The following is a 7,088-nucleotide window of genomic DNA, read 5'->3' on the forward strand; positions in this document are numbered from 1 at the left end:
CTCAAGCTGATCTTTGAAATTTTCTGTTCAGCTCTTGGACCACCTCATTTCTTCTTCCATTTGCTTTATTATCTCTACGCTGGAGAACAAGTACCTTAACTCAAACTCCTCGAGTTATAATCAGTCCATCAGGGTAGAATTGTAGGCCAACATAAAAGCTATAGAAGAGATATATCCGAGAACATTCAAGGAACAGGAAAAACTGAATGTCATCTGAATTTAAAATCATGTTTTCCCCAAATCTTTTTTTTTTTTTCCTTTTTACTCCCTCCTCACTTTATCCTCTTTCCTGCCATCCCTTTTCTTTCATTATAATCTACGTTTCCCCAGCTTCTTATCCTATGAAACTCAGAATCAACTTGACATCTCTCCCAACTTTTTATTTGCTTATTTTTGGGTACAATCCAGTCACACTGTCACTTCTTTATTTGCTGCTTAATTACCAGAACCCCAATTAAGGCTCATGAAAATTGCTGGTTAAAGACTCCCTTAGGGAAATGCCAGTGAAGCTAAATGAACTACACTGGGCTTGAAGTAGTTTCTTTTCTATATCCACAGCCATAAAGTTTATTTTGACTCAGAGCAACCCTATAGGACACAGAGGAACTTCTCTTCAGTGTTTCTGAGACTGTAAATCTTTACAGGTACAGACAAATTCAACTTTCTCTTACAGAGTGGCTGGTAGGTTTGAATCTCAATCTTGAGGCTAGCAGTTCAACATTCACCCAGGTTTCCTTTCTCTGCCAAGTTTCCTTTCCTTTGATAGATACAGGTGCTACAAATGGGGATTTAAAAATATGATATGTAGGAGGGGAAAAAAGGGAATTGAAAAGAGCAAAGAAGGCCCAAGTGTAATGGATTGAAAAGAAGGAGGAGAGAAATAGGTTGCAGTTAAGTCACTTTAATATTTCCAAATATGTTAACTAGATTCTATTCTAGTAATTTATTATGCATTAAATCATGAGCAGTCATCTAAGGTGCTACTATTGGTCTCTCAATTTGCAGAAGAAAAAAGAATGATGAGAATTGAAGATACTTAGAATCAGTTAATCCAATAGACTAATGGAACGGTCTCCACATCTCTGAGACCAGAAGAACTAGATGGTACCCATCTACCACTACCAACTGATCTCAAAAGGATCACATTAGAAGATCCTGGATAGAGTGACAGAAAATGTAGAAGTAAGCTCAAAAATTATATTTAAATAAAGAATACTGGGCTCACTACCCTCATTAACCCTTCAGGTCTGCAAAGGAACTTACTCTTGTGGCCCAATTTTCAGTCAAGATGTAAATAGATTTATAGGGGAGACAATAACACTAGTAAGATACTTACCATGGAATGGTCAATCATTCAAAATCTAAAGGACATTTACCTCAGGATAAAATTGAGAAGGAAAGGGAAATTTATAATTTGTTGAATGTAAAACTGTTGATCTTGTTAGTAAATCTACACTCAATTCACAATAAGAAGTTAATTTAAAAATGATTTCTTAAAGCTGGAAGAAAAATGGGATTAATTTTGGTAATAACTTAGGGCAATTAAGGAAAATTAGTATACCAAAATTGTATCTTGAGGCTTTTCTTTCCTTTTAAATAATGATTTTTCTTTTCCCCCCAAATAACAATTCTTCACATTGATAAGTAGTTATTTTAATAGACAACAGCATAAATGTACATAAACAGAGAGGAAATTAAGTGCACTTAACAATAACATGGGGGAAAATGCAAGCTGTTTTAGCTATTTAAACAAAGCAGATTAATCTTAGCAAATAAATTCAGTAATTCTTATTTTTTCCCATTAGAGAACTATACTGTCAATGTTTAGGTTAAATTTCTATCCTGGACATGTGGCTGCATGATCCTGCTCTTGTTTCACAAACATTTAAAGTCAGTGGGAAATGAACTGCATCTAAAAGTGACTCTTCATAGTGTTTCCTGCAATCTTTCATCACACACTCCTGGTATTTTTCTTTGACTGAGGAACTGAGTGAAAGCTTACCAAGCAGATCAGTTTTACATTCAACAATTCATAGATATTTTGTTTCATCTCAGTGATGGTGATTCCCACAGTGAAACATCTCCTATCCTCCTTACTCCCTGTGTTTCCTGTTTTCATTCCTCCTCCTTTCCTTGCCCTTCTAAACTGTGTCCTTGGGCTAATGTTGCGCTTTTGATCTCAAAGAGTTGATTATTCTAAGGTGTGCATACCTCCTAGTGTAGTTGTTCCCTTCTACAGACTTGACTATTGTTTGACTGAAAATTTATCTGAAAGACATTAAATGGCGGAGACATAATCTCTTTTGCAAATGATGCTGTCAAAACTAGATATCCATTTGCAGAAAAATGAAACAGGACCCATATGTCACACCATACAAAAATTCAAGATTAAAGAAAGATCTAAATGTAATATCGAGATCTATAAAGATCATCAAAGTTTTCATTGATTTTTCAAGGATAGAGACAAACTTTGGGGTCCTAAACATGGCATAAATACACTATTAAACACCAATGAAAGCACACAAACAGCAGAATACATACAAGATGGCTGGGATCTCCTAAAAATTAGACACTAATGTGCATCAAAAGGATTCACAAAAAGTAAAAAGACTGGGAAAGATCTTTAGCAATGACATATCAGGTAAAGAACTAATTTCTAAAATATATAGATGGCTTTAACACAGCAACAGTGAAAAGGCAAATAACCCAATTAAAAAATGGGCAGACATTCATATGGCCAACAAAGATATGAAAAAATGTTTGCGATCATTAGCTACTTGTTGCTGTGAAGTGCCGTCGAGTTGGTTCCAACCCATAGCGACCCTGAATAGGGTTTCCAAGGAGCAGCTGATGAGCTTGAACCATTAACCTTGCAGTACAGATGGTTTTGCAGTCTGATGCATTAACCCACAGCACTACACCAGGAACTCCGATTAGCTACTAGAGAAATGCAAATCCTGGTATTAGTTTGCTTTCCATCATCCCACAGCAGAATGGAAGCTTCATTAACCCAAATATCTGTGTCTCCTGTGTACATATGAATTTGACACACACACAAAATGTGTTCAATGAAAGAATAAAATAAATGTGTGATAAGTGAAACATCTAGGTCTAAATCAGACATGTTGCTTAGTATATGTGTTGGTCTTTAACCCATTTCCTGCACCCTCATTGTTGCCTTTCCCAGAATCCTGTGTTTGATTAATTAATCAACCATTTTTCTTCTCACACAATTTGACTTTAGCTCCTCATTGCACACAAAAAGCAATTAAACAACTAACAGAAACCAGGCAGTGCTAGCTTTCTAGGTTATCCCAACTAGACTGAGGACAGATACAATACTCCTCACTTCTTTATATTCTCATAGTTTATATTTAACAAAGATACTGTTGCAAATGTTTTGGAATGGAAAAATGTATTCAAGAGCTACTGAGCATGTATTATTTGCAAAGTTGTAAGCTGCCTGCTATTGAAAAAGGCAGGTGCAAAAACAATTCTAACACAATAGTAGACTGTAATAAGGATCCTAATAGATTTGCAAACAGATTTCTTAAAGTTCTATTCTAATCTCCCACAACCCACACATGAACATAATAAGGCAAATTTTACCCTTCTCCCTTCTGATTTGTCTAATATATTTCACCTTAGTATATTAACAAGAAAATAATGGGATATACCAATATGTTCCTTTGTAAATGTAATTATGAAATCTTTTGGCAAACATACTCACTCCTGGCTAATGCAAGATTTGTTTTCAAATTGTTATTGCTGTTTTCCTGCCCAAAGCAGACTCAAAAATAAATACAGAGTACCAGAAAGTTTCTCAATTATTAATGTGCTAAATTTTCAAAGAGTATATAGGAAGTGAATTTACCTACTCGCCTGAAAGCAATATGCTATTCATTAGCAGGGAAAAGGGTTTTTTCCTAATCATTTTATTTAGCTGTTAGTAGTTCTTCTCCAGGTGAATGATTTCAAAATGCATTTTAGATCACAATCTCACCTTAGTTACCATCTGTCTTCCTTAAGCCCACATTCAAAGGATTCTGCAGCATCAGATGTCGGAGCAGGAGTTAGAGGTACATAGTGTAAGCATCCATGACATACATTCATAATTATTCTCTCCACTAGAAATGAAGTATGAGGTTCAATGGAGAAAGCCAAGCCATAAGGTCCTACTCCTTGCCAAGTACAACGATGGATTCGCTGCACAAACTTGCCAGTCACTTAACTCCTCTATGTCTCAATCTTTTCATCTTGCAAACAAAACCTTCCCAAACACAAACTCCAAAACTAAACTCACAGCTATTGCGCTGACTCTAATTAATAGTGACCCTAGATAGGAATTGTGAAGGACCCCTGGTAGCATAGTAGATGGTGAGCTGGGCATTTAACAGCAAGGTCAGCAGTTCAAATCTACCAGTCACTCTGTGGGAAAAAATTCTGACTTTCTGCTCCTGTAAAGATTTACAGCCTGAGAAACCTGATACTGGGTCACTATGAGTTGGAACTGACTCAGTGGCACAGAACTACCACCACCACAGGTTTTCTGAGACTGCACATCTTAAAGGTAACAGATATCCTCATGTTTCTCTCATGTAGCAGCTGATGGGTTTGAAGCTCAGACTTTATGGCTATCAGCTCAATGCCTAGCCTACAACGTAGCCAGAGATCCTGAACGAAAACTTGAGAAAAGTAGTATTATCTCTGCTTGCCCCACAAGGCAAAGATTGTACTATAATGTAACAGGTACTTAAGAAATTATTTTCACCAATCCTTTGTCATTTTGTCATATTGTGGTGGTTTATGTGTTGCTGTGATGCTGTAAACTTTGCCACCTGTATCTAAAATACAATCAGGATCACACATGGTGGACAGTTTTCAGCAGTTTCAAGACTAAGAACAGACTAAGAAAAAGGTGAAGTGGACCACTTCTAAATGGTTTGTCACTGAAAAATGTTATGAAGCAGCTGAACATTGTTTGATATAGTGCCAGAAGATGAACCCCTTAGGTTAGTCATGGTGGTACTGTGCTGTGGAGTTGGTTCTGACTCATAGTGACCCTGCATAGAGTTTCCAAGGCTGTAAATCTTTGCAGGAGCAGAAAGCCTCATCTTTCTCCTGTGGAATGGCTAGTAGTTTCGAACTGCTGACCTTAGGTTGGAAGATACTCAAAATACAACTTGGAGAAGAGCTGCCTCTTGAAAGTAGATTTGACCTTAATCATGTCTCGGATGGAGCAGAGCTTTGGGGACTTTCATTTGCCAGAGAGACCAGTCCCTAGTGAAGGGTATTCTATTTGTCAAAGTTGAGTATCAGTGGAAAAGAGGAAGGCCCTCCACAAGATGGATTAACATAGTGGCAGTGACAATAAATTCAAAGGTAAGAACACTCACAAAGAGGACACAGGATTGGGCAGTGATTCATTCTGTTCTGCATAGAGTCACTATGAGTCAGAATCGCCTCGATGGCACCTAACAACACCAACAACAAGAGGTGATTAATGGAGACATGCGATTGAGAAAGTGTCTGCCTTCCCCAAACATCTGCATGCATCTCCCAGAAAACAAAGCAATAAACATTGTTTTCATATGCTGCCAGTTTTACCCTCAGCTGCAGAGTTAGTTCTTGGACTCATTCCATAATCTAAATATTTTCACAAACTCCATGGTGTCGGTACTGAGAGAGGCACTGAGGATGCAAAGTTTCTTCCTGCCGTCAGTGAACTCATACCATTCTGGAAAAGTAAAAATAAAAGCAACTCCAAATTCACTGTCATTGTATGGATTCCTACTTGTTAAATGTCTATTATATTGGTTCCAACTCATAGCAACCCTATGCACAACAGAATGAAAAACTGGTTGTGTGCTATCCTAATAGTTATTATCTTTGAGCCTACTGTGGCAATCCATCTTGTCGGGGTCTTCTATTTTTCATTGACCCTCCACTTTACCTAGCATTATGTCTTTCTACAGGGACTGAACCCTTATGACAACATGTCCAAAGTAATAAAGACAAATGCTCCATCCTAGCTACTAAGGAACAGTATGACTGCATTTTTTCTAAGACAGATCTGTTGGTTCTTCTTACAGTCTATGGTAATTTCAATATTCTTCACCAACACCATAATTTAAATACACTGATTGTCCTATAGTCTTTCTCTTATTCATTATTCAACTTTCCCATGCATATGGGTGATTGAAAATACAATGGCTTGGGTCAGGTGCATCTTAGTCCTCAAACTGATATTTTTGCTCTTTAGCACTTTAAAGAGGTCTTTTGCAGTAGATTTGTCTAACGTAGTATGTAGTTTGATTGTGGATACAAGCCAAGTGAAGTCTTTGACAACTTCTATCTTTTCTCCAGTAAGTAACTACGATGTTATTTATTGTTTCAGTGGCAAAGAGTTTTGATTTCTTTACATTCAAGTGAAATCCATACTGAAGGCTGTAGCCTTTGATCTTCATCAGTAAATATTACAAATCTTCATCAGTAAATATTACAAGTCCTTTTCTCTTCCAGTAAGAAAAGTTGTATCATCACATATCACAGGTTATTAATGAGTTTTTCTCCAATCTTGATGCCATGGTCGTCTTCTTATAACCCAGCCTCTCAGATGACTTGCTCAGTATACAGATTGAATACCTATCATAAAAATAGACAACCCTGGTACACACTTTTTCTGGTACTAAACCATTCTGTATGCCCTTGTTCTGTTAACATGCAAAATATCATCATGTGTAGGTCAAGTATTGGTGATTATTAATACTCTTGAGTAATTGTGTGTTTGATACATTTCTGCAATTTTGTCACGATGACAAGTGTAGAAAAGTTGGTTAATTGATTGATCCTACTGACAACAGTCCAAGAGGTAAAGAAGAGAAACCAGCTCAGGACTTTTGAGTTTTACAGCTCAAGCAAGGTATAAAAAACCTCAAATAGCCACTTGTGCCCTGAAATAAAGTATTTTTTTCTTATAGTAACATAGCTGATAGTGTTGAAAACCAAACTTAGAGTCTTACTGTAAAAGAAGATTAAATACAATGCTAACTGAATTCCCAATCTCAAATACTGCCTGGTGTTAAAGT

The sequence above is a fragment of the Chrysochloris asiatica genome, unplaced genomic scaffold, assembly GCF_000296735.1.
Source record: "Chrysochloris asiatica unplaced genomic scaffold, ChrAsi1.0 scaffold00249, whole genome shotgun sequence".
In the NCBI taxonomy this organism is placed as follows: domain Eukaryota; kingdom Metazoa; phylum Chordata; class Mammalia; order Afrosoricida; family Chrysochloridae; genus Chrysochloris; species Chrysochloris asiatica.